The sequence below is a fragment of the Giraffa tippelskirchi genome, chromosome 5, assembly GCF_054371585.1.
Source record: "Giraffa tippelskirchi isolate mGirTip1 chromosome 5, T2T-mGirTip1v1.2.pri, whole genome shotgun sequence".
NCBI lineage: Eukaryota > Metazoa > Chordata > Mammalia > Artiodactyla > Giraffidae > Giraffa > Giraffa tippelskirchi.
In genome coordinates, this window is record NC_137279.1 from 60,123,304 (window position 1) to 60,137,078 (window position 13,775).

Here is a 13,775-nt window from a genome sequence, read left to right on the forward strand (position 1 = left end):
GTTCTAAAAGTTTTGCTGTGAATAATATTATTATCCTGATTCATAAATTCTTAGAATAAGCATAAATATTTTCTCAAAGAAAGAAAAGGATATTCATAGGAACCCATTGCAGATGTGTTAGTATCTGAAATATTGAGTAACTGGATTATGGTGGAATTTTTTTTAATCATTTGGAGCTTTGACTGACACTCATGGCATCCTCTATTTAAAAAAAGAAATGATTTAGAGGAGAGAAACAGGAACATATACAAACAAAACGGAAGCAGTAAAAACAATTACAATTCATTTAGCATTTGCTTCCCTCAGAGATTAAGTATTGCATTTAAAGTCCCTTAAAATACCTATATACTTTATATCATGATTGAGAAAAGAGAGTGATTATTAAAGAAACAAAAGTCAGATATAATATTTCCCTTATAATACCAGTATAACATACTTTTGTGCCCAGTATTTTCTTTCTGATATCAATATCAGGTCTGTTTTGTGCTCATTCCTGATTGTTATTCAGTGATAATATATATTCAGTGTTAAGTCCTATAGTCCTTCAGCCTCTTGTTAAGTGGTTAATGATTTGTGAACAAACATTTAAAAGCTAATTAAGGAAGCCTAAAATCCTTGTGAGAAGTTATTCCCTAGTTTGATCCAATATCTGTAAATTGACTTTGGGTAACATCTAGGATGGATGATATTTTGTTCTACAAACATCTGCACATTGTTTTCCAAGGGCCTATCAAGAAAACATCTTCAACTATTGTATTCTGACTGGGTTCTATGGGCTTGATTACCAAGATCCATTTTAGGTCATGATGTCTAGTAGAATTCTATTTATTAGTTTGTATTCAAGTATAAATTTGAGTTGAAGTCTGAACCTAGGTGGCTAAGAAAAAAAACTATGATGTGTTATATATTTTTGTCCTTTATGTGGTAATAAAATTATTACTAAACTTTATATATTTATATTTAAGAGGTTTGGTAATAAAATATGGGTGACAAGCAGAAAAATTCCTTTTGTAATTCCTTAAATTTGTGAAAGATATAGTAATATTAGAAAAAAAAAACTTGTTTATGTAGAATTTTTTGAGAAGCGAACACAAAATTATACCATATGTACATAGTAATTTTTATTCCCTCCCCTATTATGTTCCATTAATTACTTGTTTGTCTACCAAACTGTATGCTTTAGTAGAACATTGGGAAAGAATTAATGTTCCCCAATTTGCAGTTTCTTTATTTCAATTTTCTGCATAATCTCTGTGACATCTCATTGCAACCCAGGCATGGGTTAAAATATTTCAATGTTTTATTTCTATTATTTCATAGATACATTTCATCACTCCTTCCTTACCTATTATTTATTGCATATTCTCTGATATGAATGCAATTTCAGAATTTACATTAGACTTTATTTACTGTAGTCTTCAGTGAACTGTTGAATCTGGTGAGTTGGTTGAGAATTCTCATGAATTACCAAGTTGTTGCAATTATAACACACAGCGCATCAACACCTGTAAGTTGATAAACTTGTCATATGAAGCTCTCCATTTTCACCTGTCTTCTGATTTATTCCATGAGAATATTTGGTGGGAGTCAGGTGGTATAAGATTGATAACTCAATAATATTTAATTTAATTATCCTTTTTAAAGTTAAAGTTGCTTTAAAAAGTACAGATTTTCTAACCCTTTTATTGATAAAATAATATTTGAAAAATGAGAAATGATCTATCTCTATGTATAACTGTAGATGTTAACCAAACAAATGCATTAAGATACCTTTCTGAGTACAGACTTGCACTGCTAACACTGTAGATGTGTTTTAGAGAGCAAAGAAAGATGAATATGTCTTGCCATGCAAATTCAGTTGTTTGTGTCTAGTGTAGTGTGAGTTAAGACAGAAGTAACACTGAGTTCCATGGGTCTTAGGCAACAGGAAGACCTTGAGCAGATATTATGTTATCATTAAAACTGAGCTAGCTACAGAGAACAAGCATTTCCTTCAAGAGGAAGATAAAATGGAAGTTTAGTGCCCTGATTTGTTTTTAGCCCAGAAGGAGTATTGGTACACACATAATCAAAATCTTATATGTGTAATCTTATTTCACATATTTCAATAGCACTGATGCTAAAAAGCAAGGTGGATTATATTAAAATGTAGAAGTCTGTTATGTTTTTATCAGTTTTCTTTTTTTAATTCAACCTATTCTTTCTTTAATATATTGGCCGAGGGGGTGGGATTGCATTAATTAGCATACCTTTTATGTAACTTTTGATATTTGTTTATGATGTGTTTCTTAATAATATTTGATTAATATGTGAGAGATCTGAAAATAGATTCCTCTTAATACTGAAATTCCTAGAGGAGGGATACAAATCAACCAACTAACCAATAAACCAGAATATTTTTAAAACATTAAAGATACTTTTAAAAATTTCTGATTTTTGCTTGGTGTATGGGAACCAGTTAAGCTCAGTAAAGCTTGGTAAAGAATCCGCCTGCCAATGCAGGAGATGCAGGTTTGATCCTTGGGTCGAGAAGATCCCCTGGAGAAGGATATGGCTACCCGCTCCAGTATTCTTACCTGGAGAATTCCATGGACAGAGGAGCCTGGCAGGCTGCAGTCCATGGGATCACAAGAGTCGGATACGACTTGGTGAGTGCTGCTGCTGCTAAGTCGCTTCAGTCGTGTCCGACTCTGTGCGACCCCATGGACAGCAGCTCACCAGGCTCCGCCGTCCCTAGGATTCTCCAGGCAAGAATACTGGAGTGGGTTGCCATTTCCTTCTCCAGTGCATGAAAGGGAAAAGTGAAAGTGAAGCTGCTCAGTCGTGTCCGACTCGTAGCGACCCCATGGACTGTAGACTACCAGGCTCTTCCATCCATGGGATTTTCTAGGCATGAGTACTGGAGTGGGGTGCCATTGCCTTCTCCGGACTTAGTGAGTAAACAACAACAAAAATGTTTGTATAATACATGGTTTAAACTTCAAATAATTTATGCTCAAACAATTTATAGCACAAATCCTTTGGCCACTATCTTGGCTGACTCTTGGCTTTTTTCAGAATGTCCAGATATAGTGCTTTTCATAGAACTCTCAGTTTAACTGGGTTATGAACATAAGCATCACTGATTTGCATTGTATGCAGAATAGACCTTTCATGTTAATGGTAATTTAACACATGATGCTTGTTACCACCACCACGTTTATATTTCTTCATATTTAACTAAGATTTCAGAGGAGGAAAATATAAATAAAATAATATCAGGTGTGTAGGCAAGCATCTTAAAAATACATAGTAGAACAATTATTCTAAAACATTTGTTGTTTAGTCACTCAGCCATGTCTGAGTCTTTACGACCCCATGGACTGTAGCCCACCAGGCTCCTCTGTGCATGAGATTACCCAGGCAAGAATACTGGAGTGGGTTACCATTTCCTTCTCCAGAGGATCTTCCCAACCCAGGAATCGAATCTGCATCTCCTGCATTGGCAGGTGGATTCTTTACCACTGAGCCACCAGGGAAGCCCAATCGAACTACTTCTAGGTAAATAGAATGGATACTTTTATTCTCATTAGACACAAGAAATGAACAAAAGCAATTTTTTAAAAAAATTACATTTTAGAGGAAATTAAAGGTATTATTCTGAACAGAAATTTATTTCAAATTGTTTTGAAAATACTATAATGAAAAGAAAAGGATCATTTACAACATCCAGATGGGTAAAGTTTTTTTCTTTGAAGATGGACAATAGTAATAGTAATGTGACTTTGAGGAATTGGCTGTAAATCCTGGAGATTCAGTTTCTAGTGTTGGCAGCTTGAATGCAATGCGCTATGAAACTGTGAGTATTTTGTATATTAATATAAAGATAAAGGGAAGAGTAAGATGTAAACCATTCAAATGAGTAAACTAACTGAACAGAATCTTAGGCTCATTATATTTTTTTATTTCAAAAACAAAGTAAAAATATACAAAAATTGTTAACATCAGCAGCTGAAAGCTACCCCAAATTAGTAAATCAATACAAAAACTTCTAAATTGTGTTTTATATTCCAGTATTAATTTTAAAATTTTGGTAGTTAACTACTAAAAGTGTACATGCAAATATATATGCATACTATGTGTTCATGTTGGCTTTGCTTCAAAGCTAGATTTTATTAAAGAATCATTGTTATTTTTGGATCATTTATTTTCATACCTATTTTTCCTAAAGGATGCTATTTTTATTCAAATACTTTCCAGCTTATAAAGATATTCTTGCTAAATTGAGTTCATTTTAAGTTGTGTAAGTCTTGAATAAAGGCAGTTTATCCATTTATATATATACACATCCATATGTCTATATATATGTTTCATAAAATACATTTTGAAGTCAGATGTAGAGGAGATCATCTTGAAAACCAAACTGAAAAGGATACAGAGAGGAGTATAATAGCTTTACTTAAAGCTGTTTAATTTTCATTCTGATATGGAAGGTCTAGTTTTGGCAGATTAAGTCTTTGAAATACCTGTAAGTGTGATATAAATGAGTGCATATATAGATATGATTGTAATTACATGTCTTATTTTCTAACTTTCAGTTTAGTTTTCCATATTCAAGGTTAATTTGAACATGTAAAACAGTATACCATCTTTTATTCTTGGAATCAATATTTTCGAGTAAAATAGCGGCTGTTTAAAATTTAGGTCATTCCCTTGGTGTGGTGGTTTAGTTGATAACCATCAGGAAATTAATGCAGATTTCTATGGCAAAGAAATAAATTACTAGAAGTCCCATGACTCCATTCTTAAGAAATCTTACCCCAGATCTCCAAATCTTTCCTTACAGTGTAGATTCTTTGCTGTGGAATTATAGGATGAACAGAGCTGTAAGAATCCTGACTTACCTAACTTTAGGGGATAAAGTCAATGAAGTAATATAAAGTATCAACAATTCTATCTCAAAAGATACATTTCCTTAAGATTATTGGCCTCTGCTGGAGGCAGTATTGAAGATAAGACTTTCTACCTATAGCTCTTGAAATGCCAACTACTTTTCATCAACTGCTTCCAGAATGAGCATTCCTTTCACATCAGTGTGCCATCTGACCAAAGTTTAAAAGGCCAAGGTGACAACCACATTGTATTCCTACTGACAATGCTTCTATTGATTAGATGGTTTGGGAATAGCATTGAACAATAAGACGTTTCTTCATTGTCAAGCCCTAATTTGATTTACACAGTAACCATTTCGACGACTAGAATCGGTTTTAAATTTCTTCAGTTTCCAGAAGTCAAACTCTCCTTGCTTTAGCAACAAATATCCCAATCAGCTGAATTTTTCTCAAGCACAAGATTTTGCTTATGTTATTTATTAACTGTTATAATTTTAAATAATGATGTCAGTCTGGGTATTTTAAGTACAGAATTAACCCTGAATTTCCTAGCAACTAGGAATGTACTCGGAGAAGGCAATGGCAACCCACTCCAGTACTCTTGCCTGGAAAATCCCATGGACGGAGAAAACTGGTGGGCTGCAGTCCATGGGGTCGCGAAGAGTCAGAAGCGACTGAGAGACTTCACGTTACCTTTTCACTTTCATGCATTGGAGAAGGAAATGGCAACCCACTCCAGTGTTCTTGCCTGGAGAATCCCAGGGACGGCGGAGCCTGGTGGGCTGCCGTCTATGGGATCACACAGAGTCAGACACGACTGAAGCGACTTAGCAGCAGCAGCAGCAGCAGCAGCAGGAATGTACTAATTTGAAGGTCATTTCAGAGTAGGTTATTTGTGTGATACTAAATCAGATATTGGAGGGCCCAGCTGGACCATTAGTAAAAAGAGCTAAACTTTAGTTTCCTACTCAGAGCTTATATAAACATGCTGCTGATGCTAAGTCAGTTCAGTCATGTTCTCTTTGCAACCCTAGGGCCTGTGGCCTGCCAAGCTCCTCTGTCCATGGGATTCTCCAGGCAAGAATACTGGAATAGGTTGCCATTTCCTTCTCCAGAGGATCTTTCTGACCAGGGATCAAACTCACATCTCGGTTCTTTACCATTAGCATCACCTGGGAAGCCCAATGAAAGTGTTAGTTGCTCAGTCATATCCCACAGTTTGTGACCCTATGGACTGTAGCCCTCCAGACTAATCTGTCTGTGGAATTCTCCAGGCAAGAACACTGGAGTGGGTAGCCATTCCCCTCTCCAAGGGATCTCTCCATAGAACAAATATAAGAACAAGCCCCACCCAATGATCTGGTACTGTTTAAGAAAACACTCATTCTTATTCCTAGGTCTTGGGTGGGATGTTCCACTGAAATGGTTCCCTGTACCCCAAAGACATTGGATACGAACAACGGTGCTGGCAAGACTCTCCTCCCTTGATTCAGAGAAATTTCACCAGGAATCAACCATGTGTAAGCATCTTGTTGATTGAAAATATTGGGCTAGTTATATCAGGTTGTCTTTTTGTTATTTTTTTTCCATCAGTCAATTATATTAGTTTTATGCTTTGTGCTTTATATCATAAAAGAATTTCACACTAAAGCAGATAGAACAAATGGCAATTGTCATTGAATTTGATTCCCCATTTAGTAATTTCTCTAGAAAACCTGGCTTGTTATTTTATCAGAAATAAAATCCACTATTGATTTTATAAAACTAGTCATATTTAGAAATTCAAAGTTTATTATAATTTAGTGATTATTACTCTGGATATGAACTATATGATATTTTATTGTAATGTTTATAGTCGCGAGCATCTTTGTGGTAGGCAGTCACTGAGAAAGGTTTCTTTGATACTTGAAGAGAATTTAAATTCACCTGGAAAACCATACTAACTTCTTTGAAACTGAGTATTGTAGGCAGAATGTGCTGTGCTGCGCTCAGTCATGAAACACAGAGAGTCGTGCGTGACTCTTTGCAACCCTATGAACTGTAGCCCACCAGGCTCCTCTGTCCATGGGATTCTCCAGGCAAGAATACTGGAGTGGGTTGCCATTTCCTCCTCCAGGGATACTTGGCGACCCATAGATTGAACCTCCATCTCCTGTATTAGCAGGCAGGTTCTTGACCGCTGAGCCACCAGGGAATCCTGATAGGCAGAATAACAACCCCCTAAAAGTCCACACCTGTGAATGTATTTCCTTTATATGTCTAAAGCAAGTTTGCAGGTATGATTAAAGGTAAGGACCTTCAGATGAGAGAAGTAGCCCAGATCATCCATGTGGAGCCAATCTGATCACGTGACTCCTTAAAAGTAGAGCAACTTTCCCAGCTTTGGTTGGAGAGAAAGAGGTGAAAATGGAGAAGGTTCAAGGGGGTGCAGTGTTGCTGTTTTTGAAGTTGGAAGGAGGGACCAGAAACCCATGAGGGTGGGTGGCTTCGGAAGGATGCCAGAAGCAGGGAAACAGGTTTTCACTTAGAGCCTGCCTAGAAAGGTAACCTGCTCCCACGACACTTTGCTTTTAGCCCTGTGGTATTTTCCTTCTCCCTTCTTTTCTCCTTCTATCATTACCTCTACTAGTCCTTTAGGCAGAAACAGTTTAGAAATACAAAATCAATGCTGCCCATGTGCAGAACCCACCGCACAAAAGCAGCACAAGTAGTCACAGTGCAGACGTGTTTCAGTGCCTGAGCTGTGTTTAGACATGTTCTTAGCTGCCACTGTCAGTTCTGTTAGTGCCTGGATGGGAGGTGATGGCTGATGATTCACTTTGCCTCCAGGTGCAGAAAGACTGTTCTAAGTGTCTAGGAATTTTTTGCCAAATTTTCTTGCCAACTTAACACTAATTCACTTAAGTCACGTAAATTGTTTCATTTTATTTCAATGATAAGACAGGAAAAATCATTTGGCATTTGTTAAGTGAGCTGGCGTGGGTTGTGAAAGAACTCATGAAAGTATTAACAAGGGAAGAAAAGAATCTTTATCTCCTTTCCAACACAGGAAAGGGGCCGGACGCATAGAATGGCTTTGGCCCTGAAGGTTGGGGGCTTGAGTCTTTTGTTGAGTTTAAAGGTCAAGGTGCAGGTAAAGGGTGTGTGTTTATATCTATTCTGATTCACAGTTGTATCTGGTCTGGCTGTGCTTCTGTGAAAAGTGTTCATTGCTCGGTCATGTCTCACTCTTTGCAACCCCATGGACTAAGCCTGCCGGGCTCCTCTGTCCATGGGTTTCTCCAGGCAAGAATACTGGAGTGGGTTGCCGTTCCCCTGTCAAGGGGATCTTCCCAACCTTTTTCAGACATTCTGTAATTGTTTTGTCTTCAGTAATTTTCCAGTCCTTGGGTTTCTGAAACAGACTTGACTGTGGCCCTTAACAGGCACTACTCTGTTTTGAATAATGCTATGTGGCTTTACAACTTTCGTTTGCAATCAGTTTCACTGAATAGAAAAATACATCTATTTTTATATGACTGGTGTCATAGAATTCAAGCCTGTAACTAAGGACCTCTGTAGGGATACCCTATTTTAGAAATGAATGTTAGACTTCTGGTATATGATTCTGCTAGATGATTATGAAACTATGCTCTCTTTAGAAAATACCCTTTATCTTCTAGTTCTGAAATGACTATCTATGGAGATAAATTTAAAATATCACCATTTTAGATTTCAGCTACAGATCAAATGTTTGGTCTACTAGTAATTATGCAAATGATGAAAATAAATGCATGTCAAAAATTATGTCTGACTTCTTTTTAAGTCTGTTGTAAATGTCATTACCAAAGCAGTAAGAACTCTACTATGGAAAACAAAACTAACTTAAAAGTATCATGAGCTCTTAAATTTGTGAACATGCACACACACACACAGACACATACACACAAGGTTTGGAGGAAACTGTTTCAAATTTTTCTACAAACTAAACGTGTTGACAAGACTGTTCAGTGTGTTAAATGACTGTCAACTGTAATTAGTATATATTAAGCCATTAGATAGGTGTTACATCAGGTAGTGGATTGTGCTAAAGAAATTTATGACAGTTTCTATTGTGAGCAGAGATGAATATTGAGCACAGAAAGTTCAACCTTTGCTAAAACATTACCTTAATTTTTGCTTTCACTTTTCCCAGAATGTGTGTGTTTTATCTGGAAAGTGATGCCTGCTTTTCATTTTAGTGGCATGCTTCATTGATGGAATGCCTTGTGATTGAGCATTTATCAACTGTACTGATACTGCAGCACTTTAGGTAATGCATAGAAGGAGGCGACTTGCTTCCAAAATCCACTGCTTCCTTATTTAGATTCTTAACATGGTGCTTTTGTTTCCAAATGCAAAACATATTGTTTAGTGAATGGTTTTTTTTTTTCTTTGTTAATAATGTCATTCCGATGTAGCATTTAAGAATAGTAAGTTGTGCTTAATATTTTAACTAATGGCTAAATGCATAAAATTCAAAAAGTTGTCCTTTACATTACTCTAGCTTTTAAAATTTTTTTGTTGTTTTATTGTCATAGCTTTTTACTTAACCAGGAAAACATTTCTATGCTTTTATTCTTGGTTTTCGCATTTTAAGGCACTGTTTTTAAAAGTAATTATATTATTGCTACTATTTCTAATAATAGTAATCATAGTTCACACGTAACATGGTACTTTTTATGACCCCAAAGTTGTCCTAAGCACTTCCATATTTAACTCAGCTTTCATAAGAATTCTTTGAGATCATTACTATTCTTATCCCCATTTAATAAATTATATTAAGGTAAGAAAAAGAAAACTTGCCCTGCTACTGGGGGATAGAGCTTGGATTTGAACCCCAGGATTCTGGCTCCTGGGGCCATGCTTTTAACCCTTACAATGAACCCATTAACAAAATTCATTTGGACAAGATGGACAGAATGTTACTAATTGAAAAAGCCATCATAATATTTTTCTTTCATGTTATTTTGAAAAAAGAAGGCAATGGCACCCCGCTCCAGTACTCTTGCCTGGAAAATCCCATGGACGGAGGAGCCTGGTAGGCTACAGTCCATGGGGTCGCTAAGTCGGACACGACTGAGCGACTTCACTTTCACTTTTCCCTTTCATGCACTGGAGAAGGAAATGGCAACCCACTCCAGTATTCTTGCCTGGAGAATCCCAGGAATGGCAGAGCCTGGTGGGCTGCCGTCTATGGGGTCGCACAGAGTCGGACACGACTGAAGCGACTTAGCAGTAGCAGCAGCAGCATTTTGAAAAAAATCCTTAATAAATAGTTAATGCATTTTGCATAAAATTGTGTGAAAATATTTTTTAAAGTCTAAACAGAATCACCCAGTCTCCTTTTATTTCTTAGATATTTTTATAGTCTTCTAGTACTGTTTATTCTGTGGGTGCTGCTTCATCATGTAGACTCCATGTTGTTTTGTGAGGAAGGTTATATTTTCTGAAATGTTAAATGATCTTAAAGTATATTGACATTTATATCAAATTTCCAGTGAAGTGAAATTCACTTCTCCTATGAAATCCCAATGTGGGATAGGAGTCACATCAATTAATGCATTAGCACTCTGGGATCAACATCACCTAGGTGAGATAATTCATTCCTGCTGCTGCTGCTGCTAAGTTGCTTCAGTCCGACTCTGTGCAACCCCATAGACGGCAGCCCATCAGCCTCCCCGTCCCTGGGATTCTCCAGGCAAGAATACTGGAGTGGGTTGCCAGTTCCTTCTCCAGAGGGTTTATATTCACTGTGCATGCATGAGTGCTCATTCAGTCATGTCTGACTCCTTGCGGCCTCATGGACTGTAACCCATCAGGCTCCTCTGTCCGTGGGATTCTCCAGGCAAGAATACTGGAGTGGGTTGCCAGTTCCTTCTCCAGGGGATCTTCCGGACCCAGGGATCAAACCTGTGTCTCCTGCATTGGCAGGTAGATTCTTTACCACGGAGTCACCTAGGAAACCCCTATTTTCACTGTAAGGAAACTTTTAAATGGGTAGAAATGAATTGTGAAAACTGTCATAACGTGGAGAGGCTTAACTCCTTAACTCCGTTTTCAGCTTAAGAAATTCTGCGGTGGGTGCGTGTATACAAGTGTCTCTTGGAGCATGTTGGGGTATCAGTGGCTAAGACCTGGTGGCTCAGACAGTAAAGAATCTGCCTGCAACATAGGAGACCCAGGTTTGATAAGATATCAACTGAGAAGCAAGAAGAAAACTAGGACCACATCGTGACCTCAGCGGGGCATGAGGCAGCTACTGAGGCCAAAGAGCAGAACTGCACGAGCTCTTTCCTCCAAACATAGCCAGGCAGTTCTGATATTCATGAGCTTAAGTATGGTTCAGATTTTTAGCAAGGCTGAGAGGGACAACCTGGAGGGAGAAGCCCAGTGACATATGATCTGAGTAAAGATAACAAATACCTTCACATCTAACAGGTGATAATTTTAGACTTGTGTCTATAGTACAGACCTGTGACTTGGAAGGTGTTAAAAGGAACATACAAAAACCTGAGAATGATGTTAGTGATTCAGTTAAACTTCCTACTGTTCAGGATGAGAATATGGACTGAAATATCCTCAAGGATGATTAATAGAAATTAGCAGTGGGCTGAGCAGACAGGGACCCTGATGAAGATAAGGACAGGGAGGCATGTGTCCTGTTCACATATCTATTTATTCTGATGACCGAAATACCAAATCTTTACTCACAACATCATCATCCTACTAATAAGTTCCAGTCACCCCTAATATTGGACTAAGGAGAACAGAATTGTACACTCAAAGGAAGTGGTTCAGAAATCACATCTAAAGCAACAACATTTAGACTATTAATAAATGTCACAGGATTATGCATCTACTCAAGTCCTGGTTAAAAGATTAATTTAATACTTTGGTTAGGAAAAAAAGTATGGCTCAAATATTTGATGGTTAATTTAATTATAATTATTAATTTATTATAATGTTATATATCTAAAATATATATTAAAATATTTATTATAATTATTAATTTTAAAATAGATTAAACATTTGAATTAAGATTAGATATAAATTAAGAGAAATGCTATGACATTGTTTTGAATATAATATATTTTTCCCCTAAAATAGATTCCAGAGTATTGATTCATTTTTCGTGGGGCTCATCTTGCTGAAGACCACAGAGAAAAGGTCAGTTTTCTGCAAAATTACTTTCATTATGTTGTCCCTGAAGGTACAAGACAAGTTAATTTAAAATTGCAATTATATCTTCACACCAAATATATCTGAATTAAAAATAACAAGGAGGATTTTTTTTAGTTAACATTTTAAGCAAGTGAAATTAACATAAATTTCATTAAGACTGTCTTTTTATTTTAAGTAAATATCCAACAGGAATTTGGTTATATGAAGTGAAAATATAATACTTTAGACATAGCTGCAAATTTAAATAACTGATCTTAATGAAAAATTAAAAAGTCAGTGAGAATGCTTTCTAAGCTTTATTGTGTATAACTGACATATAATTTTTAAATTGCACATGTTTAAAGTATACTTTAAACATGTGCAATTTATAGTATTTATTTAAAGTATATGCCGCAGAATTGATGCTTTTGAACTGTGGTGTTGGAGAAGACTCTTGAGAGTCCCTTGGATTGCAAGGAGACCCAATCAATCCATCCTAAAGGAGATCAGTCCTGGGTGTTCATTGGAAGGACTGATGTTGAAGCTGAAACTCCAATACTTTGGCCACCTCATGCGAAGAGTTGACTCATTGGGAAAGACCCTAATGCTGGGTAGGATTGGGGGCAGGAGGAGAAGGGGACGACAGAGGATGAGATGGTTGGATGGCATCACTGACTCAATGGACATGGGTTTGGGTAAACTCCGGGAGTTGGTGATGGACAGGGAGGCCTGGCGTGCTGCAGTTCATGGGGTTGCAAAGAGTCGGACATGACTGAGCGACTGAACTGAACTGAAAGTATACTTTTTGATGAGTCTGGATATATATATACACACCTATGGTACCATCACCATGATCAAGGTGCCTACATATATTCATCGCTTTCAAAAATTTCCTTGTCCTTCTATGGTTTTTGTTGTTGTTTGGTTTTGTTTTTGTGACAAGAACACTTAACACCATCTCTACACTAATAACATATTTTAAAGTGCACAATAGTATGTTATTAGCTATAGATAATATGTTGTAAAGCAGATTTCTAGAACTTATTTCTTTTGCATAACTGAATCTTTGTACCCACTGAGCAACAGTTTCCCATTTATTGCAAATTAATTTCATAAAAATATAATATCTATTTTTAAATAGGCAGACAACTACACTTACAGTTGAAACAATGATCTTGTTGATTACATAGTAGAACTCTATCTCGTTTTAATTTATCATTTGCCGTTAAATAGTTCTTCTATAACATCATGTTCTAGGAAATTTTCTCCATAGTAGATTTAGACGAAAAAGAGGAAAAATGTTTGTTGGATTCTATTATGTGCTGAAAGTGAAAGCCTGTCTCTAAGTCATGTCCGACTCTTTTGTGACCCCATGGACTCTAGCTCTCTGGTCTCCTTTGTCCATGGGATTTCCTAGGCAAGAATAATGGAGAGTGTTGCCATTTTCTTTTCCAGGGATCTTCTCTACCCAGGGACTAAACCCACATATCCTGCTTGGCAGTCTGATTCTTTACCACTGAGTCACCAGGGAAGCTCCCTATTATGTGCTAATGTCTTACATATATTGTCTCACTTTCATAATGGAAAGGGAAGCTCAGAGATTGAACAGTTTACCCAAATCACAAATATAATAAAGGGCTTTCTAGAGAAGATTTTTATTTAAGTCTGTCACACTCCACATGTGTGCTCTGAGTCCCCATCTGAGACAATTTCTCCTGGGTC